Genomic DNA, 23,764 nt, shown 5'->3' with positions numbered 1-23,764 from the left:
TGGAGAAAGATTTCTTTCTTTCATAGAATCAAGGCAATTCATAGAAAAGTCTCTTTTCAAAGCCCTGGGGGTAAACTTATGAAATAACATCTCCATTTTAGTAGATAAAAATGTTTAGAGAAAGCATGGGAATACACAGATAAGGGGCCCTGGCTGGTGTTTCTACAGCAGGGTAAAGAATTTCAGCCCGGGCTCTGTAGGACCCGGGCCCTGACTGTCTTACCAGCCAAGTCAGCTTTCCTCTCTGGCTTTTGTTAACCTCACTTGTAAACAAGAAGGGCTAAAAGTTCTCTAAGTCCACTGCACCTATATATTCTTCTCCCCTCATCCCAAACAGGACCCCAGGACAAGAATGACTATACAGAATGCCAACACCATAAAAACATCCAACATAAGCACTGATTGTGCTAGTGCCAGGCCCTCTCATTTGTTGAGCCTACAGTAAAAGCCAGGGATGCACAGCTGACAGCTGTTCTGAGATGTCCACGTCTCCTTTCACACCAGGTCATTAGCGTACCTGGAATAACTACATGGACTCCAATTTGGATGAACGGTTCAACTTAAAATGCCTAGTATTTGCTAATTTTGTTTCTTTTCACATCATGTTCTAAAGCAAGTTTGTGATAGTCACACTAGCACTGTATTTTTATTATAGCCTTTCCCAAAGTGGACTTGTGGAGGTCTGAAAGCCTTATAACTTCCTTTTCACTGACCTCCTCAATTATTAAGTACTCACTGGGCACACGATGCCATTCCTTGAAATTAATTTTCACAATTAAATAGACCTTTAAAGCTTCTAATTCATTTCCCAACTCTCATTTTTCAGATATGAACAGAGAATAATCATCATCTTGTGGCTCATTATACATGCTATAAAATATTTCACCCCAGCTGTGAAGCTGGCCATAGTAAATATGTTTTGTTGCCTTAATCAAGATTTATGATAATATAATAATGTTATTTTTAAAGACCACGTGCCAAAGTAATTCCTAAATTAATAAAAATATTTAGCACTTAACCTATAACACACTTTAAAATTATCACACAATCTTGCAGGTAGCTATTTGCCCATATGCCCAGGGCCAGTAACAATTGATGGAAGGCCTGTCACCAAGCCTATTTACTTGATTTATTTTACACTAGCCTACTAAGGCCACATACATAATGGGTCCTCACTTTGTGATGGGAAAATAAATTATTTAGTCTGAACAACCTGACAGTGCTACTATGAAGTTATTACTTCACTGAGAGGGGGGAAATTCCCTTATTAGCCTTTTCTTCGTGCCCAAATAAGAACACAGTTAGTGAATATTCACAGATACCTAGAAACTAGAGATGGGAAGAACTTAAGAATCATAACCATGGCTTTTTACAAACGAGAAAACTGAGACTTGTTGAAGGCCACAGCCATTCAGGGATAGAACCTGAGATACATAAGGAAAGATAAGGCACTGGGATCTCAAAGTCCTCACTATCCCTATGGGGTGCCAAGGAGGATAAAATAAAATGCCCGAAGTAAAGAGTACAATGTCAGACATTATTTTTTTTTTTTAGTTGTAGGTGAACACAATGCCTTTATTTTTATTTTTTTAAATATTTTTTTAGTTGCAGTTGGACACAATACCCTTATTTTATTTATTTATTTTTATGTGGTGCTGAGGATCGAACCCAGTGTCTCACCCACCTAGGCGAGCACTCTACCACTGAGCCACAACCCCAGCCCAATGCCTGACATTTAACAGTCATTTTCCTTCCCAAAGTTTCCTCCCTCAATATCCCCATCTTTTGTTATTGTTGCTATAAAATATAATTTAGGATGATGCACTCTGGTGATGTTTTTCTAACATGTATACTGCATTCACAACAGATAAAGTAAATTAGACTCCCTCCATTCAGGAACAGATAAACCCTCACCCGAGAGGCTCCAGAGGAAGCAAGCACCTGATCCTAACTCCCATTAGTTAAGTCTCTACTCTCCAAAAGTTTCAAGAACTTTCAACTCACTGGACTGAGCCCAAACCAGCTTCCTCAAGGTTGAGAGTATGCCAAGTTCACAGTTAGCTTTTCAACCTCATGTTCCACATACACTCTCTAATCCCCTGTCTAGTTTTTATTCCGACTTTCTCCAAGATTATCTATCATCCTGGTCTCCTCTTTCCAAACTCCACTTCATTCCTGAATCTATGGAAGTCCCACAACCAGCCCATCACTCCACTGAAACTCTCACCGAGGCTAACTATGACTTCTGAACTAAAACAATCAAGCCACTTTTCCATCCTTACCTTCCTGTGTCACTCTGTAGCATATGACACCTTCCGCAGGGTCTTCTTGAAGCTCTCTACTCCCCTGGCCTCTGTAACACTCCACTGTTCTCCTTTTACCTCTTGGTCTCTTCTTTCACTACTGCCTCCTTAAGAAGAGTTCCATTCTCCAGGGTGATGCCTTCCAGCTGTGTTTAGTTACCAATCCTCCGGATATCAACTGCCACTTAACAATTTCCAAATCTCCAACTTTAGCCAATCTCTCTTCTGAGTTTCAGACTCACATGTACAGATTCATATGCCTGAGGTATGATGCCACTGAATGTCCTCACTGGCTCCTCAGCTCAACTACTGAACTAATCTTCTCTGGTAGAGATTTTCTGAAGAGCACAGAAAAAGGTAACAGGATGCCATCAGTATCAGTGTGAACCTTCCACAACTCAGTTGTAACAGTATTGCTACTCTGTAGTATAGAAATAGAATGCCTAATCAGATATGCTTATTACCTCATTTGAGAAACAAAGTACCAATGTGTAAAAGCAAACACGAGTACATAAGGCTAAGCCTCCCTACACTAAATGCTTAGCCTTCTGTTAAGAATCCGCTGAGCCTGTGACAGCACAAACAAACCCTGCTTCCTACTGAATGCCCTGGTGTCCTGTGTCTTTGTGCATATCTGCCTCCGCTGTCCTTTATTGTTTTTTCTTTTTAATAATTTTTTTTTCGTTGTCGATGGACTTTTATTCTTATTTATTTATATGCAGTGCTGAGAATCGAACCTAGTGCCACAGATCAGCCCTCCTTTATCATTTGTTTGTTTTAAAAAAATACCTGAGACCAGGTAATTTATGGAGAACAGAAATTTACTTGATCATAGTTCTGGAGGCTGGGAAGTATAAGGTCAAGGAGTTAGCACTTTCAGTTGTCTGGTGACGGTTGTGTCCTCCAGAGGAGAGAAACAGTATGTCCCCCTGTGGCAGAGGAACAAGGGAAAGCTAACTAAATGCTGTGTGAAGGGAGAAGCCTCCACAGCCTAATCATCTCTTTTTTTTTTTTAATTCCAGAGTTCTTTGTCTTAAAAGTGGCACCACCACACAATAATCCATGCTAGACCTGAAAGTCTCCTTTGACTCCTTCTCCAGGACCCCACCACATCTAATTAGCTCTGATTTCACCTCCTGGATATTCCTCAAATTCATCACTCCTGGGCTGGGGATGTGGCTCAGCGGTAGCGCGCTCGCCTGGCATGAGAGCGGCCCGGGTTCGATCCTCAGCACCACATACCAACAAAGATGTTGTGTCAGCCGAGAACTAAAAAATAAATATTAAAAAAAATTCTCTCTCCCTCCTCTCTCACTCTCACTTAAAAAAAAAAATTAATTAATTAAAAAAAATTTCATCACTCCTACACCTAAAAGCTTCTAGATCCGGTTTCAATTACCCCTCACCTGGAGGTAATTACATCAAGAGCTTCACAACTATTTCCCTGCCTCCTATTTTGTCCCCCTTAATTCCACCTCCACTTTGTCTGCAGAAGTAATCTAAAATGAAAATGTAATCATGCTACTCCCCTGCTTAACACTTTTCTAATGATTCTCCAATTAAAGAGTTTTCAGGTCAGACCACTCTCTACAGACATTAGGCATGGCCTGGAACATATCTCAACCTCTATATTTTCTCTTGTGGATGTCCCACAGGATTGAATGAGAGAATACCTATAAAGCACTTAGTACAGTTCCTGGCATATACTATTATATGCTTAACAAATGAGAGTCAACAATGATCACATTATTGGGCTAGTACACAAGTTCATTGCCAGGGCAGAAGGGGCCCTCTTTAAACCAACATTGCTCACCGCTCTTAGGCCCCTTCTGAGGACACGCTGCCTCTCACATTCTGCTCCAGAAACAGGAAGCTAGTTATGGTTACTTAGCCTTACATACCTCCCCATCTCTCTAACAAACATTCTCCCCTCACCCACTAAATAGGGAAGACCTTATTTTGTAAGCCTAGTGAAGTGTCACCTTCACCAAGACACCTTCTCTAAGCACCAGAGCTTATTAAGTTTTCTCCTCAAATCATTAGCTAAGTATCTTAGCACGTAAATTCTAATAGTCTTCTGGATATATTTCGATCACAGCTTTTATCATTTTATACTATAAACATCTAACTTTAAAACTGTCTCTCCCTCTAAGATTACAAATTCTTTGAGGGAACAGACCATTAAACATTCTCCTTTGTACACACTATACCTATTATAACCTAGCAAGAGGTCTACACACATTTCTTAAATGAAAGAGAAACTGCCTGTACCACTACTCCCCAATTCCACCTGAGACTAATTTTTTACCTTAAAGCCACACCAGACTCTAATACAACTACTTATGTGGAAGTAGAAGCTAGAGTGCGGCTGAGGTAGGAGAGCACATGGGCCTGGGTTCAATCCTTAGCACTACATTAAAAAAAATAAATAAATTACAATAAAGTATGTGTCCATCTACAACTAAAAAAAAAAACTTTTAAAAAAAGAAAAGAAGTTAGAGTGGGAGCTACTCACCACCCCACTTCATGCCTATGTGTTCCTAGATATAATCCAGCCTGAAACAGAATGCATGAGTGATTTCAGAAGTTTCTCAATCACTGACAAATAAATGCAGGCAACAAAGAATTAATTGAAGGCCCTAGAGAAACACTGACAAGAGGTAGCAAAAAACAGTTTCTCTAGCCTTAGGAGAACTGACAAACTCTCATGGGGTGATTTCTCAATGTCAAAGGAATTACATTACCACTGAAAGAAATGGAACATAATTACTTCAATAGTTAACAAAGTATACATATTTTTATATTTAGATAATTAAACATTTAATTGAGGGTGACAGAACAATAGAGAGCCAAGGAATCAATGAAAACGGTGCAAAGGCACACAAGATTATTACTCCTACAAAACACCAAACCAATTATCAGAGAGAAATTCCCCCAAGCCAACAAATATGTATGTAAATGAAGAGATGGCTCCATAGTGGTGCTTTTAATGCAAGCCAGGAAATCTTGAGTAAAGTTGGTGCACATTAGTAAGGTGATGAGCCAAATTAGGAGTTTAAAAAAAAAACTAGCAAATTTAAATTCTCACAATCCAAATTTGCCTATTTTAGGATAAGTTAGTATTAAGATCATCATGCCATGTACTCTGTAGGCAGTAATGTACTGATATGGAATAGCCTCCATGATATCAAGAAGAGCAAGATGCAGAATCTCTTATGTAGTTTTAAATTTTGTACCGTATTCATATATTACCTCCTTAAAAAGTAATTTTAAAAAAGGTAATGAGTTCACAGTAGATGAGATATTACAAAGGGAATTTCTCCATCTGATTGTTTCAATTCTAAACTTCAGCAAGGTAACAAAACTATAGCATAAATATCAGCAGGCCTTACATAAGTGATGTTCAGGCTGTTAATATAAGACTCAAAATAAACAGAAACATGTAATTGGTTTAACTACGTTCCAAAACACTTTCCAAAATACTTTACTACTATGTGCTAAATTTTAAGATCTGCATACCATATAGCTCAGGAATTCTATCATACGCACCCACAGCAAGGTGTGCTCGCAAGAAGGCCAGAGATTTTCAGTAGATAAATACATATATCAACAGGGGAATGTATAGGGAGAGAGTAGAAAGGACAGAAGAAACAGGGGTGATGCTTCTGCAAAAAACCTTTTTGATTGTGGAACCATGTTAATATTTCGCAGACCAAAAAAGGACAACAAAAAATTTTAACAAAAATGGAGGAAGGAAAGCCTAACATGAAATACAAACAAAATCATATGAACCAAATTGTATTTCAGATGAATAACAACAATACTGAATGAAGGTAGGGGAGAAATAATCCCTGTAACCTTGGAACAAACCATCTGAACTACAGGCTAACATTAAAAAAGAACACTGAACTCTAGCTAATGGATTTCTTTTTCACAGAGGAATGGGTTAGCAATTTTGAATCTATTTTCTGGGTCCACTAGAAGTTGCAAATAAATATGCTGATAAAGGGAGCTAGGTTCTCCTTGCTAGAGAAAAGAGTTACAAATAAGTAAAGCAGAATGGACAGAATAAACCCTATAGTGTAGGCCTGGAATAGGAGGTGTCAGCGTGAACTGGTGGTTTTTATAGTTGGCAATTACAAAATATAGAAATGTGTGGGATGGACACACACACACACACACACACACACACACACACACACACACACACAACCTGTGTTAAAAAGGGCCTAGAAGCAATTATAAGGGTAGCTATGGACACATCTAACACTGAGATCTTGTTTCTAAATACATATACTTTTCCACTAAGGACTCCTTTCAGAAATAACTAAAAAGAATATAGACTATCTTGTATCAGAAAATAAGAAAATAGTAAAAGAATAATGGAAATATGTCACAAAGAAACAAAGCCAGCTTTAAAGGGTTCCCATTGGGCAAACCTGGGGTAATTTGAGTAAACAAACATAAGAATTAAACCCACTGAAAACGTAGGAATCCATCTATGACACTGAAGAGCTAATAATTAACTAGTCAATTAATTAACAGGGAAAGCCAATCAATAAATGTAAAGGAAATGATGAAATTAGAAAATTTGGCAACGATCATGACAATAATTCAGGAAAGAGTCAATGGATGCTAAAATTAACAGGTACAAATTCAAGGAATAACAGGAGATTTACATAGTCTCCAAGTATATCCCCAGAAGATATTACTAACAAAGGAAAAACTAGTGATTACAGTGGAGAAATCAGGCACACCATCTTAAACGATCCAAGTGAACATCCCTAATGAGACAAATAACATCATCAGCCTCTTGACATGAAACAGAAAAACACAAAACTTCACATCTATAGTATTCCTGCCAAAAATGCATAATATGGTCCAAGGATGACCAGCAAACCTCAAATGAGAGATACTGTATCAAAACAAAACAAAAGGGGCTGGGAATGTGGCTCAGGCGGTAGCGCGCTCGCCTGGCATGCGTGCTGCCCAGGTTCGATCCTCAGCACCACATACCAACAAAAATGTTGTGTCCGCCGAGAACTAAGAAATAAATATTAAAAAAAAAAATTCTCTCTCTCTCTCTCTCCCCTCTCTCACTCTCTCTTTAAAAAAAAAAAAAAAACAGGGGGCGGGGTGCTGGGGCTGGGGCTCAGTGGTAGAACGTTCGCCTAGTATGTGCAAGGCGCTAGGTTTGATCCTCAGCAACACATAAAAAAATAAATAAATAAAGTAAAGGTATTTTTAAAATTACAACAATCTTTAAAAAAATTTTTTTAATTAAAAAAAAAAACGGACCTACATAAAATGTCAGGTAAAGACATTTTGAAGGTAAAGAACTGTCCCAGACTAAAGGAGACCAAAAGAAAGCAGACGAATGCATCTTTTTTCCCTTGTTTGTTTGTTTTGCATGACAAGTTTCTGTTGTTTTTGTTTCTATAAATAATATTCATGGATATATCAATTGGGACAACTGATGAAACATGATTAAGGCCTGTAGGTCACATAGTAGTATTTGATGATTATAATGTGGTAAAAGAATCTTTTTTTTTTTTTTTTTTTTTTTTAGAGAGAGTTAGAGAGGAGAGAGAGAGATAGAGAGAATTTTTAATATTTATTTTTTAGTTCTCGGCGGACACAACATCTTTGTTGGTATGTGGTGCTGAGGATCGAACCCGGGCCGCACGCATGCCAGGCAAGCGTGCTACCGCTTGAGCCACATCCCCAGCCCCAAGAATCTTCTTGATTTTAGAAAATGCACACTGAAGGATTGGATATTTACAGTTGCAACTCAAAACAGTTCAGGGGAAACTGAGAAAAAGATAAAATAAATGTGATAAAATTTAACATTAGGAGAGATGTGGTGAAGGTTATAGGAAAATTCTTTTTACTATTCTTGCAACTTTTCTATATAGATTAGGTTAAATTTTTTTTAAAAAAGTAAGCAGACAACTGATACTAGCTGTGGGTAGAGGTAGTGAAGTTAAGATCTGATTAACATCCAAGAATTATCAAAATATAAACCTAACTCTCCTGATGAAACCAATTATGTCCTATATACACCTTCTAAGGAAAATGAGATTTGTAATATGATACATCTTACTTAGGATGTTACTCAAGAAAAAAAAATTGTGAAGTACCCAAAGGACTTAAATATAAATTAAATGGACTCAATGAACCCTACAACCCAAAGTCACTGTGAAATTGAAACGTGTGCTTTCAGATAGTGGTTGTGCAAGTATTTTTTTTCTAGAAGTTTGAATGGTAGATCACCTTACCTAGAATGTTTAGTTAGGTTTCACATTAATTATTAAAACTATTAAGTATAAATAAAATTTTATAAAAATTATACAATAGAATAAAAATGAAAGCATTCTAGTTATATCAGTACTGAAGCTAATGTTATAGATATAAAACTTCAAGGAATCCACAACAAATTTATGAAAACTTGCTTTATATTTTAAAAACCATCAATTTGGGGCAGGGGAAGATACTGAGGATTGAATCCAGGGGTGCTCTAACACTGAAATACAGCCACGGCCCTTTTTTAAAATTATTTTTTATTTTCAAACAAAGTCTCACTAAGTTCCCAGGCTAGCTTTGAACTTGAGATCCTTCTGCCTCAGCCTTCCAAGCCACTGGGATTACAGGTGTGTACCACCACACCTGGCTAACTCATATTCTTAAGAGCATTTCCAGGAAATATTGTGGATATAATATTTTGTATTTTTCCAGAAAAATTCAAGCATGTGCTATAAGAAACAATATTAGCTGATAAAATAATTTCATATGAATAAAAATTTATGGTTATCTAAAAATATGTCCACATAATTATTTAAAATCCACAAATTCTTCAATCTATCCTCCAAAAACGTGGAGTCTCTAACTGCCTCATCCTGAATATAGACTGGACTTAGTGACTCACAACAAAGAGAATATAGCAGAAGTAAAAATGTATGTATTCAAAATAGAACATAAAAAGCATATGAAACTCCTGTTCTCTCTTAAATCACTGCTCTGTATAAAGACAGCAGACATGTTGTGAGGACATTCAAGCAACCCTAAGAAAGACATGAGGCCACTGTTGACAAGCCAGCAAGGAATTGAGGTCTCATGCCAACAGTCATCTAAATAGACCCTCTCAGAAGCACATCCTTCAGCCCAATGAAGCTTTCAGATGACAGCTGCAGCACTGGTCAAAAGTTTGACTATAACTCATCCATCACTCTGAGCCAAAACTACCTGGCTAAACAGCTTCTGAATTCCTCACCCATAAAAATTGTCAAATAAAAACTATTGGTTGTAAACAAGCAAGTCTGAGGATAACCTGTTAGCAACAGATAATAAATACAGTATTTAAGAGATATTCCATTTGCAGAATTATAATTTGGTAGAAATATTTGGTGTAGAATTATATAAAATTGACTGTTATTTATGAGATAATCACAGTCCATATTACAGGAATGTAGAAAACAGGATCAAAGTACAAGGAATGAATCAAACCAGAATAACTATAGAAGACCATAAATAGAAAACATTTATTTTATGAATAGATTTTAAAATAAACATTTTAAAGGAAGAAATAGTGGTGTGGACAGAGGGAGATTAGCTGGGAAATCTCAAGTATTACATTATTTGGGGTGAGGTTTTAAGGGATTAAAAAATTCTGCATTTATTTTAATTGTCATTAGCTTGAAAACTACAGTTCCTTCTCTAGAAGCTTTTGTACTTGTCTATAAAGAAGTAATTTATTTATAATTGCCTGACAGTCAACTAAAAATGTTGTGCATCTCTTTACAGGAAAATCAGCTTTGGGGCCTTTAATTGTCTAGCTCCCTTTCCCTTCTATTCCTAGTTATTATCTTTGACCATTTGAGCAATTACTAAAATCCTAACTTCCTCCACAAATGTTTTATAAATCAGCAGAAATGAGATTATATTTCTCCATCAAGACATTCGCAAGCTAGAACCCCATGCTGATACCAGGAATTGACATGAACTAGAAAGAGAACTGGCTTCAGAGTCCAAGTTTGGGGATGCAGCCCAGTGCCATCTCTCACTGGCCAGAAACTACAGATAAACTGTTCTCCCCATTCTGGAACTGAGTTGCTTTATCAGTACAATGGAGATAATTCTTATAATAACCTTGTAAATTTAACATTAAGTAATACATAGTCAAGCATCATGGTGCATGACTGTAATCCAGTTACTCAGGAGGCAAAAGCAAAAGGATCACAAGTTCAAGCCTAGCCTTAAAAAAAAAAAAAAAATTAAAAGGACCAGGGATGAAGCTCAGTGTAAAACTCCCCTAGGTTCAAGGAATTGAGGTCTCATGCCAACAGTCATCTAAATAGACCCTCTCAGAAGCACCTCTTTCAGCCCAATGAAGCTTTCAGATGACAGCTGCAGCACTGGTCAAAAGTTTGACTATAACTCATCCATCACTCTGAGCCAGAACTACCTGGCTAAACAGCTTCTGAATTCCTCATCCATAAAAATTGTCAAATAAAAACTATTGGTTGTAAACAAGCAAGTCTGAGGATAACCTGTTAGCAACAGTCCCCATACCAAAAAACAAAACAAAAGGATTATTTAAAAAAAAAAAAAAAAAGCCTTCACATAATAGAACTACTCAGTGACTGCTAGTCATTAATGTCTCTTGTGTTAGTCAGCTTTCCATCACTGTGACAAAATACCTGAAAAAATTAAAAGCAAGAAAGATTTACTTTGGTTCATGGTTTCACGTGGTTTTTATAGTCCATGGCAGGCTGTGGTGACAGGATACATCACAGCAGGGATTAAGTAGTGGACGAATGCTGCTCACACCTCATGGTAGCCAGGAAGCTAAGACCAAACAGGAAGGGGCCAGGATCCCAATATCCCCTTTGAGGGCACAGCCTGAATGACATACTTCCTTCTAGTAGCCCCATCTCCTAAAAGTTCGACAACCTTCTAATAATGCCACAGGCTGGTGACCAAGCCTTTAGCGTATAGGCCTTTGTGGGGATATTTGGATATTTAAAATCCAAACTATAACAACTCTTTTGCCTATATGCATGCTATAGTTTGGATTTCAAATATTACCCAAAGGCCCATGTGTTAAAGGCTTGGTTTCCCATCTGTGGTACTACTGGGAGGCGGTGGAGTCTCATGGGAAGCTTTATGTCACTGGGAGCCTACTATAAAAGGGACTTTGGGACCCTAGTCTCTGTCTATCCATGATGTGCTGCCCCCTCCATTGGAAAAAAAGTAATGGGTCTACCCAATTTGGAACTTCTAAAACTGTTAGCCCAAACGAACTTTTTCTTAAGATGATTAACCTCAGGTATCTGTTATAGTAATAGAACATTGGCTTAAAAAAAATGCATGGTGAGTATACCTCCCAGATCAAGAAAACAAGGACATACCATCAGAATATTTTTGCCTCTTACATTCAGATGCAAAAGGCAGCCAAGAGATTAAAATGGAATTATAACTTGTTATAATTTCTAAAACATCAAATAGCTTACAAGTTGAAATCAAAACAACACACCTAGCCACTCCACAAGTATTAAGTACCTAGTCAACACTTATATAGACTTATCATATTCTTTGTAGCACTCCAAATGTTTTCTCTTCTATGAAATTATAAATTTGATTGCAAAAAAATCTATATATCACTATAATTACCATGAAGATGGCCTCTTGAACACATAACACTGAATGAATTTGACTTCCGTGTCCTCAATATCTATTCATATCATTATAGTCTTAAGTTTATAAAGTGAGGCATCTTCTCCTGACAAAATATACATGGGAACACACATTTCTCCTAACTAAAGGTAGTCTCAAGTGCCCAGAGCAATTATCCTTTCTCTGTGGTCAGCATTTCACACAATTTCTAGGGAAATAGTAAATTAATGAATACTAGCTGAGAAAATAAATGAGATGAACAAGCACCTAGGAAACATGGTGGTGCTTTTCAAGAAGCTTCAATTTAACTCCTAAAATCTCTTTACAGATGTGTTTGTAAATTTGCACAACCACTATTTGATTTCCTTCTATAGTGAAATTCCTTCAACTTTCTATTAGAGAATAGAGCTAATATTTGCCAGCAGTCCTCAGTATATGTGATGGGTAAGACTCAAGCAGACAATCCTTAAATTCGGATTCTTCTACATCCACATTTCTGTAATTACACTTCTTCCCGTTTCTTTCCACTGGGTTTTTCCCATTTCATCTATCTTATTGTAAACTCTCCCCAACCCTGCCTCCAGAAATGTGAAGAAATAAATGTCTGTTCTTTATAAATTATCTAGTCTCTGGTATTCTGTTATCGAAATACAAAACAGACTAACAACTGATCTAGACAAGAATGATCTAACAGATTTGACCTGAGGTCTTAACTTCAAAAGCCCTGAAGTTAACTACTGCACAATATGCATTCTAGAAGGTTGATATTCCACAGCCTCAGTTGTCATTTACATTACAACTGTTCGTAATCTTGTAAACTCCAATTACCTAGAACCCTCAATTACCTAGTGGATCTCTCTAAACTCCTCACAGACACTTTTAAATTAACATGACTTCATTTCTTCACTCCAATGTAAACCTATTTCTTCTTCTGTATTTTTTTAATGTAATGTCACCATAATCACCCAATTGTTCAAAGTAGACATGTCATCTTTGACTTCTCCCTCTGCCTCACCCTAGATGTCATAAAATTTAAAAATTTAACATCCAACACATCTCTGCATTCTATCCATTCCCATTCTCCTTCTGTGGGCTACCAATATAGCTCACTTACACTGTAAATGCCCTCCCTGCCAACTCTAATGCAATCTTCTCCCAAGTGTCAATTAACTTTCTGATCTATTACTCTTTCCCATGGCTCTCTATGCCAATTAAATGGGAGAGAGGGGCCAATCCCTAGACTTTCAGGATGGAGTTGAAGATTCCCCCCATAAATTGACTGCAAAAACATGTCTTTACTTTCTTTCATCACTACTGTCATACATCAAGCCTACAAGAAACAACTCAGGATATTTCAAAAAATAAACCATTCGATTTTGATCTTCAGCAACACTGTGCTGACTCCTCTGCCTGGAATGTTGTCTTTCCCTTTACATGTGGCAAAATTCTACTTAATCTTCATCCTCTTTTCTTAAAGCTTTCCCTGACTATCAATTATTATCCCCAAATGATCTCTCTATTCCCCCAGCACTTTATTCATTCCAAAACTGTTTAACTAATCACAACATGGATGACTAGTGATTGATCTCTGATGAACACTTGCACGTCAGGGGGAATACTGTGTCTTATTCATCTATATCTTCCCAATGCCCAACAGCATGGCGAATCATACCCAGCACGCAATAAATATTTGCTGAGTCATTAAATAATTCAACATTTGCTGTGAAACTTTACACATCTTGGTTAGCAATTCAATTGCAAGTTTTACACACCACTCAAAAGAATTTTCAATAAAAATGGCATAAATAAAGACTAAAGGTTCAATATTCAGCAGCAGCATCTTTATTGTCAAATCTTTTTATCAATATTTTTGAGTATTCTTCTTCAGATTGACTCCTTTCCCAATAATATTTATTATTGTTGTTGTTGTTGTTGTCTGTTTTTGTAGGATCAGCAGTTACTACAAGCCTCGAAGGCCACTATGAGATATAATCCCAAGTGAAACTGTGTCCCTAAGTATGGCTGGATAACTACTTTGGGTATATCATTTCAGTAAATTTACAATAGAAGCGTAAGCACAATCAGGTAGGTTTCAGAAACAGAGACACGTGCATGCGCATTAGTGAGCCTTTATTCCAATTAGTAATCAAAATCTAAACTATGTATAACAACCTGATACTACTTTGGGTAGAATATCTTTTAAGAATAACACTTATTTTTATCTTAACTTTACTCTAATACAACCCCCACTCCATCTTGCATGCAGGCTCTATCTTGTTAATCAATGGGATGTTGATAAGACTGCCTTATCTTTAACACTTTCCCTTCCCACCCTGTTGAACCTTATCTCTACATTAGTCCCCTGAGAACTTCTGCTCTAGCCATATAAGTCTCCTCAATATATTCTCCCAATAACCAAATTCACATCAACTTCTCAGCATATGATTTTGGATCTCTTTTAAAATTCAAATTTTTACACTTCTTTCAAAGATCAGCTCAAGCCAGGTATGGTGGTGCACACCTGTAATCCTAGTGACTGGAAAGACTGAGGCAGGAGTATTGCAAGTTCCAGAACAGCCCCAACAACTTAGTGATACCCAAAGCAATGTAGGGAGACCCTGTCTCAAATTTTAAAATGTAAAGGTCTGGGGATGTGGCTTGGTGGCTAAGACCCCTGGGTTCAATCCCCAGTAGCAAAAATAAATAAGTAAATAACAAAGACCAGCTCAAATCTTACTTCTTCCAAGAGTTCTGTAAATCAGACCACATGTTTTATCTTTTCTAAATCTTCATTGTACTTATAGTTCTCATATCACAGTTTACATAGTATCTCGTTTGGGTTCATAATTCTTTTTTATATACCTGCTTTCTTTTACTAGCTGGATTGTTTGCTCTTGAAGGAAAAGTGCCAGGTCTTCATATCATTTGCAACCCCACAATCTTCCTCCCATAGCTAGCATAACACTGGAGAGACAGGGTACATGTATTAAGTACACAAAGGACTGCACAAAATGTTTTCTGTATAGATAAACCACTTAGGCAGAGTGTGATACATAACAAATATGTGCCTACTCTATGGCAAGTACTTGTCTATGTGCTGGAGATATGGCAAAGAAGAAAACAGGCAATTCCTGTTCTAAAAGGTACTGGGGTTCAGAGAGGAAAGTTTTAATTCAGAGTATTACCAAACAAGGTTTACTGGTTCCAAGACATAAGAATCTCAGTTAACATAACTCTTTTCAGATCCTGTGTTATAAAACTTAATTGCAGAATTTTAATGAAAACTTAATATTCCCCAAATTTCTTGCACAAATATTGATTAAATTTCAGTAGACTATCTTTTACAGATTATAGGCAATGCCTTAGTTACAGAAAAAACTGACTTCTTTTCTATCTTCAATGTTCCCCTCTTCCTAAGGATGGCAATTACAACCACCACACAACTACCTACGAAGGAGTCAGGCCCACTGAGAAGAGAGCACTGGGCTGATGATCCGCTGCACCTCTACACTCCAGCTTCTCCAATCAAGCCCACACGTTGAACAGAATCTCTGTTTTCCACCTGGTAAACAGCAAGCCTGTACTTCTTTGAGGAAAAAATAACAACAAAAATAATGCTTCCATACTTTCTTGGCCTTAATAATGACAAAAGCACACATGGGTCTGGGAAAAGTAACAGCAGATTTGACTCCATGGAAAGGAAGTAACAACTGAGGATGCGTTTCAGCCCCTTGGCCTCAAAATCTGTAACAACACCGAGATAAAATGCCAGGGAAGCACGTGGACACACACGTGAGGTTGGAAAGTGCAGGCAACAGGTTGGCCTTAGGTATGTACACTGACAGGTCGCCTTCCCCAGGTCGTGGGTGTGTCTGACGCTCACGCAGGCACTGATTCACAACTCTCTCCATAACAACCGGCTCCCACTCGGAGATGCGACAGGGCAGGGGAGATGCAGGCCCCAGCAGTCCCAGACTTTCCCAGCCCCAACCCTGGGGGCCTCGGGTGTCGCCTCCCGTGGGTCTCGGGCCACTGCTCCTAAGGCAGGATGCGAGGCTGCTGGGGAACCTGGGCTTCTAATTCGAACTCCTCAGTTTGGAAGCCAGCCCGAGCCACCTTGAAACCCCAGACACCTACTCCCCACTACACTTTCCAGGACTAGGAGTTTCCCCCGACCTCCTGCTACCGCTTCCCGGGAGCCGGGGTCCCGGAACTGACCCTCGTCAGCCCCCGTCCGCGCTCCTTCCCCGCCCCCGGAAAAAAGCGGCAGAGGGCGGGAAGCGGCGCGCGCGGATACGGTGGGGGCGCGCGTTCCCGCGCCCCGGGCCCGCGCAGCAGGTGCGGCCAGGCCCCACCTCCCCTGCGAAGCCCTGGCTACTCACCCCAACGATGTTCCTCTGCGACCTAGTCGCCCCCACAGACGCCTCTTCCGCTAGCTGCGCGCCCGCCTCGCAGCCACCGCCCCCTAAGTCGCTGCCGTCGCTGCCGTCCTCGGTGCCGTCCTCGCTGCCGCCGCCGCCGCCGCGGCGCGCGTCCGATTTCACGCACACCGCCGTGGCCGCGCACGCGCCTCTGCGCGCTGGCGTCACTTAGCAACCGACCGTTCTTGGGTGGGCTAACCGCCGGGGTTTAGGCCCCCAGGGGCCTCGGGCGGGTTCTGCGGCTTTCCTCCACCACCCAGACCCGCTGCCCGGGCTGAGCAGGGCCCCCCAGGGTGTGGCCACCCTGCGGGCACCTGGCTCCGGGTAAGTCACGTCACCATACGTCACTGTATAGCGTCACCGGTGCGCGTCACTGCGGAGGGGAAGGTCCAGGGCACCTGTGGACGGAGCAGTGGCCTCGTCCGGACCGGCGCGGACCGGATCTGCAAGTTCCAGATGCTGGAACGTTCTCCAAGAGTGGGACCCGAAGGGGCTGAGTGACATTCGTTAACTTAGCAGCAGGGTGTAATGGCCCGAGCCTTGAATTGCCATGCCTCAGAGTCCTCGTTCTGTAAGTGGGAATTATAATATCCGTCCTGCCCACACTAGAAAGTTTTGAGGCTAAAACGGAATAGTGTATGCGGAGACACTATGTAAAGGATGAAACCCACTTCACTTTACTTTCTCATGAGAAGACAGTAGCGCAAGAGAAGTGGAGAGTGTGGACTTTGCATTCACTGAAATCTGAAAGCAAATTAGATGTGAGCCTGGCTGATATTGGAGAATCAGTTCCCCTTGGAAGTTACTTCCTTCAGGGCAAGGTGGGGTCGAGGTGCAGGGATCTGGGGAGACTAATTAGGAAAGACTTAATTCCAGGGAAAGAAGTAAATGTAGGAAGTGAAAATCGTCGGGAAAACCAAGGCTTGGGCCAGGGATACCCAGTTTGAGGCCATTGCAGTCCTTCAGACAAGAAGTGTTGAGAATCTTAACTAAGCGGCAGTGGGAATGCAGAGGAAGGGAACACTGTTTAGGTGGTACAATTGCCAGCACTGGGATAAATGGATAATTCTAGTGTAAGTGCTGGAGTAGATACCGCAAGATGGGAAGAAAGTGTCTAATATACTACATAGTGACGATGACCTGTGAGATAGGATGATGAGTTCAGATGTAGATCTGTTTGTTTTGGAAACACTTATTCCACTCTCCTTCCGTAGAGAGCAGCATCCATTAGTATAATACTTCTGGCTTCTCCCTGCCTGGATCCCCAACTCACTCCTCCCTGGAAAAGTGATTTCCTGATTGATGAACTTAAAAGAAGAAACAGTTCTCTCAAAAGAGAACTTTTGGGGGGGGCTGGGGTTGTGGTTCAGCTAGAGCACAGGCCTAGCACATGTGAGGCACTGAGTTCATCCTCCGCACCACATAAAAATAAATAAATAAATAAAGGTTATTGTGTCCTCCTATACTAAAACAAAATTAAAGAAAAGAGTTGTCTTCAGGGAACTGTCCTTGTGTTCTCTTCTCTCTTCTGCAGGGGCAAGGGCTAGTGGTAAAGTTTTCTAGGCCAGAGCTACAAAGCAAGTAAGCCTGTTTATTTCCAGAGTATAACATAAGGAAACTGTCCACAGGTGATATCAGATATCTGCTTTGTCAATTCTGTTATACAGGAAAATGGGCCCACAATGGTGACTGCATCTTAATCTCCAGAACCTGTGAATATGTCACCTGGTGTGGCGAAAAGTCTCCAAATACAGGGAGATTATACTGAATGAATGGCTGGGCTACAGGCAGAAATGTCAGAAAAGGAGAAGGAAGCAAAGGTCAGAGAAACAGATTTGAAAATGCTTCACTGTCTACCTCCAAGATAGATCCAAGGAGGGCTAGGAGTGCAGCTCAGTGGTAGAGTGCTTGCCTCACCCAAGCGCAAGGACCTGGTTTTGATTCTCAGGTGCAGGGGGGTAGGGATATCCAAGGTATATAGACATCCTTGAAAAGGCAAGGAAATGTAGTTTCCCTGGAGCTCCTGTCAACACTTTGATTTTAGGACTTCCAGAACTTTAAGATAATAAATTTATATGGTTTTAAGCCACTAAGTTTGTAGTCATGTGTTACAACAGTGGGAAGCTAGCAATAATGAAGATGGCAGTTGGTTTCATCTAGAAAAGAAGGGTACAATTTATTAGGTCCCCTATGAACTATAATAGTGTGAATGTGACCTGAGGGAGGCAACCTCCACATTTTAGAGGGAAATGTCCAATAAACAAATTCTTCAGGTCTATGAATTAGGAAAGAACTCGGATTAAAGTAAACCAGATGTGGAGAACATGAACTTATAATTGTTCAGTTAATCCATAGGCATTGATGAGATCAGTCAGGGAGAAAATATAAAATTGTATTAGATTCATTTGCTTATAACAGCACACATCAAATCCCATTCAGATCATTTCAAAAACCTTGTAAGTCAATATATTGATATGCCAACTTCTGTCCAGATTCTATGACTGTCACACAGTCATAGAAACTCACATTTTGGAAAAAAAAAAAAAAACACATACGTATGGTAGTTGCCATAGTTATTTTTCTTTAAAAATCAAGGTATAAATATGACTATAATGCAGTACACCAGGTGCTTTAATAGAATATGGACGAGGCAAAATGAGGGTTGTATAAAGTGATTCAGAAAGGGACCATTCCATTCTGCCTAGTGAAGTCAGGATATTGAATGAATTTCCTACACTGTCAGGTAGACACAGGACACCTCAAAAATGGACAAGAATATATGAAAGCAAGAGTATGAAAACGGCCAGGAGAGCTGTGCTAAGCCAGTGATATCACTTAACATTCCTTCCAAGTAGTTTGGTTGTAATCTGAATAAATGTTTAATTTAAAAAAAATTTTTTAAACCTAATTTTTTTAATTGAGAAAATGGCCACAAATGAGAGTTGAATGCAAGAGTACTTTATTTTTTCATAAGCTCCAAGAGGAAACATTCATGGTTATAAATGCCATGTTTTGGTACTTTGCTTATCTAATCTTTATATATTGTCACATTTAATTTCTCAAGCATTAGCTTATTATATCAGCCATTGAAATAGCTCAGTATTAGCAAATGGAAAATAAAATTTAAGTTATTTGGCCAAGGTCAAAACTATTAAGTAGCAGACTGAAATTTAGACCTAGCACAGGTGTCCTCTCTCCAGAAAGCCTTCCCTTGAATCCTTAGTTGATTTAAATGCCTGTCCTCTGACTATGAGCATAATGTATTTTCACTGTAGCATTTACTTCAGTAACAGTGATGCTTGCTGTGTGCCAAGTACATAATTCCTGTACCTGTTCTTTTACCTGAGTTTAAATGTGCTATGGGCATTCACTCATTTAAACTTTGTAACAGCCCTTAGAAGCACCACATAGAAAGACCACAGAGTGATAGCATATACAACAACGCTACTGTTTAGCACAGTATTTTATAAATGAAGGGCTTAGGATGTGGCTCAGTGGGAGAGCACTTGCCTGGCATGTTTAAGGTCCTGGGTTTGATCCCCAGCACCAGGACCAAAAAAAGAAAAAAAAAGGAAAAGCTAAATAGTCACTCAGAGTCACTGCAGAATTAATAAGTGATGGAGCCAGATTCAGATCTAGATAGTTAGATGCTAGAATCTATGCTCTTAACCTCCATTCTGCTACCTGCAGACCATGTACCCTCTGCTTACATGAGGGATTCTAGAAAACAGCTCACAGAACTTACTGATGTATTTACTGTAGGGTTGTTGTATATGATATTTCTCTGTGGTCCTTCTATGAACGCAAAAGAATTTTTTCTGAGTAAAAAGTCATGAAATATTTGGCTACTCTTGAGTAATAGATGTTCTTTCTCTTCATAAGCAATAGGATTATATAACAGGCTGTTCTTCCCTTTTCGCTTTGCTAAGAAGCTCTGCATAAATGTGTTGACTCAGTGTTTGTAACTGAGTGGCTTGTTCTGCATAGTGTGTTCTGTTTTTTTTATTACTCAGCCTTCCATTGCTATAACAAAATATCTGAGCTTATCATCTTATAAAGAGAAAATATTTATTTTGGCTCACAGTTTTGGAAGTTTCAACCAATGATCAATTGGTGCTATTGTTTGGGGCCTAGACTGAGGCAGTATATATGGCAGGAGTGTGTGGTGGAGCTAAACAGCTTGTCTCATGACCAGGAAGCAAAAAGAGAACAAGGAAGGCATCAGGGTTCCCCAATGCCCTTCAAAGGCATGCTTTCAGTGACCTAAAGACTTTCCACTCAGCCCCCCTCCTAAGGGTTCTACATCTACCAAAAGTGCCACCCTGGGGACCAAAACTTTAGTACATGGGCCTTCAGGGGACATTCAAGATCCAAACTACAGCAACTGGTTTGAAATTTTTCAAAATAAATAGTTGGAAATAATAATGTAAACTTTTCTTATTTTATTTTTTTTAACAGAGAGAGAGGGAGAGAATTTTTTAATATTTATTTTTCAGTTATCGGTGGACGCAACATCGAACCCAGGCCACACGCATGCCAGGCGAGCGTGCTACCGCTTGAGCCACCTCCCCAGCCCCTAAATTTTTCTTATTTTAAAAGTAGCAAACATAAGCCTTGTTTTAAAAAGGATATGTGCAACTTTGATTTTTTCATGTTTTGATTCTGAATAAAAACTAGTTTGAGGTTAAATTGAATGTGTTAAATATAGAATCTCAGTTCTTAAAAAATCAAGACTACTGCATGACCTTGAAAGTCCAGATTAACTGAATTGTTGGCCAGACAGATCAGAAAGTATTTCAAATAGCATAAAATAGTCTAATTGTGGCACTTCTAGTTTTTTACTTATATCTAAATAATGTGAAACCACTTTTGGGTTATTTGTACACATACTTTAGAGATTAAGAAGGTCCATTATCTTCTATATGCTGGTGATATTTTATTATGATGAATAATATTGTGATGAATATAGTTGATCTTATTGCTTACTGTTTATCAGAAAGAATGAATTAAGACCTGTTCCAAAACTAAAACTATTAACATGTCCTTGGATTTAATTGACTCAGATCCAATAACTAAAACCCAGGTTAAGTTCTTTACTTAAGGGTATGTTTTGCAAGTAATTCTTCAGGTAGATTTACTGGCAGTTGTTTTGCTAAAAGCCATATATTTCAGGACAGCAGTATTCAGGTTTTTCTATAGTCGGAATGAGAAAATAAAAATTTCTTCTTTGAAAATATTTTAGTGCACATTCTCATCATTCTTCAACAGGGCATTTGAATGTCCAGCAGCCCAGGCCGGTGGGCAAGTGCACTGTACTCATTGTTGCTGTGTCATATAATAATAGAAGCTTCCGGCTGCTGCGGTGGTAACTCAGTGGTAGAGCACTTGCCTAACACATGTGAGGCACTGGGTTAAATACCACATAAAAATAAATAAAATAAAGGTATTGTGTCCATCTACAACTCAAAGAAGAAGAAGAAGGAGAAGGAGAGGAAGAGGAGGAGGAGGAGGAAGCATCCATCGATGCCAGACTTGAAATCAGTTGATCTCTAAATATTGGTAACTTATGTGAACTCTAAAAAAGAAAAAAAAAAGTTTGAGTTTGCAGGCTTACTGCTTTATGGGTTAGAACTTAATGGTCTTCAACATTTGCTTTATTCTTATTTGCAAAGAGTTGATTTTAAAGGAAAATCCTGGATTACATGGGGGAGGAGGAGCTCCCTCTATCTACTACCATATGTTCCTATTAAGAGGACAGTCTTAATGAGGTGACTCAACTCTTCACAAAAGGCAGTGAACACCCTACCATCTGCTGATCTCATTACTGAAATCTGAGCAATATGTATCTGCCTTCAGCCACACAATAGGAACCAGTCCATCAGAAAACTGCATACTTAGCCAAATTGTCCTGAGTTCACATATTCAGAAACCTTCTCATCCCCTTTCAGGAGTGTTCTGTTGACTTGTTTGAGTCTTGGCTTCTTCTGCTTATATTAAGAAATTGTAGAAGGAAGGAACAGTTTCACAAAACCCACTAGTACCTTTCCTGTAAAGGTGTTTCTCTGCACTTGATCACTTTATGTTGCTTATCAGAAATGCCACAAGAGAATTTTTTTTTCAGAGCCAAGTGTTATGAAATGCCTGGTTATCCTTGTGTAACTGATGTATATTCTTTACAGACAAGTGAATGTGTAACTGAATTTGTTTCCCTTTTCACCTTGGCTACCACAAAACTCTAATCTAAATTTGTAGCTCAACTTCAGTTCCTGGGTAGAACCTGTGTCTACATATCTGCATTCTAATCTGTTCCCTGGTCTGAATTTTCTCTTTAAATTTGGGGTATCTCTTGCTCTGATTTATTTATTATTTTAAAATTCTGTGTCAAATTGCACTAGTCATCTCAAATTATAGAAAAAGCTGGGAAATTAATGGTAAATATGCCTATAACTTTCTTATGCCTAATTGTTTGCCCTCTGTTCAGGCAGGAGTTAAACACTCTTCCATGCTGACAAAAATGTTTCTTTATGAGTTCTCCAGTGTTTATAAGAGATAAATAAGAGAACAATGAATTACTTTCAAAGGATTCTTAATGTTGTTGCAACTCTTTAACTTTGCAATATCTTTAACTTTGATATTTTTCCCCCTTTGGAGGGAGATGGATAGGTGAAATAATAGTTGACAAGCTTCAAGTTCTTTAATCATATAATTTTCTCAATTCTTTCAGTATTCTCTTCTGGTAGGCCTGGATTTATACAGAATTAGCCTCTGTATAATTTAAGTCATATTCTTTGTTTTAACCTCCTTTCTACCTCACGTATTAGTGATCCCATTGTATTTGCTAGTATATGTCCACATATACACTTTTTTTTTTTCACATACACACTTTAACTGAAGGTACATGGAAGGGCTAAAGGCATTGTTCATTGTTGTCTTAATACATCTTTTATATTTGGGAAGCTGATGGCTGAAAGTATTGAATTGAATGTGATGACCATTTTTACACGTTATCATCATATGCCAATCTATGATTTAATATTTTAATTCTATTATTACTTGAGAATAAGACAATAAAGCTGCTTTGTAAATGTAAGGTAAACATTAAAATATTTCACAATTTCCTGTAATCCTGTTTGGGCATTTCTTCATTTTTTTTCCTTTTTTAATATTTTTTAGTTTTAGGTGAACACAATATCTTTATTTTTATGTGGTGCTGAGAAATGAACCCAGTGCCTCACGAATGCTAGGTGAGTGTGCTACCACTTGAGCTATATCCCCAGCCCCCATTTCTTCATTTCTTAATATGCCAAGAACCTAAAACATGGAAATAGCCTACACTTGTTTCCTATTTCAGTTTTCATTTACTGGGTC

The 23,764-nt window shown here is 38.8% G+C and overlaps 1 protein-coding gene across 4 annotated transcripts in view; it reads right to left on the bottom strand.

Annotated features, from left to right (window-relative positions):
- The window catches only part of Btbd9 (BTB domain containing 9), a 402,045-nt gene extending 385,314 nt beyond the window's left edge, over window positions 1-16,731 (bottom strand). For 3 of the 4 annotated variants that reach the window (XM_021721934.3, XM_005318735.4, XM_078020076.1), the window contains exon 1: window positions 16,358-16,730. The gene's annotated coding sequence lies outside the window, so the exon portion shown is untranslated. Of the gene's footprint in view, window positions 1-16,357 lie in introns of all 4 variants that reach the window. The other variant, XM_078020077.1, reaches the window with a different exon arrangement.
- Window positions 16,732-23,764: the final 7,033 nt, after the last annotated feature.

The sequence above is a fragment of the Ictidomys tridecemlineatus genome, chromosome 8 (assembly GCF_052094955.1).
Source record: "Ictidomys tridecemlineatus isolate mIctTri1 chromosome 8, mIctTri1.hap1, whole genome shotgun sequence".
NCBI lineage: Eukaryota > Metazoa > Chordata > Mammalia > Rodentia > Sciuridae > Ictidomys > Ictidomys tridecemlineatus.
The sequence above is the reverse complement of the archived record's forward strand: the minus strand, read 5'-3'. Positions and strand labels throughout refer to the sequence as shown.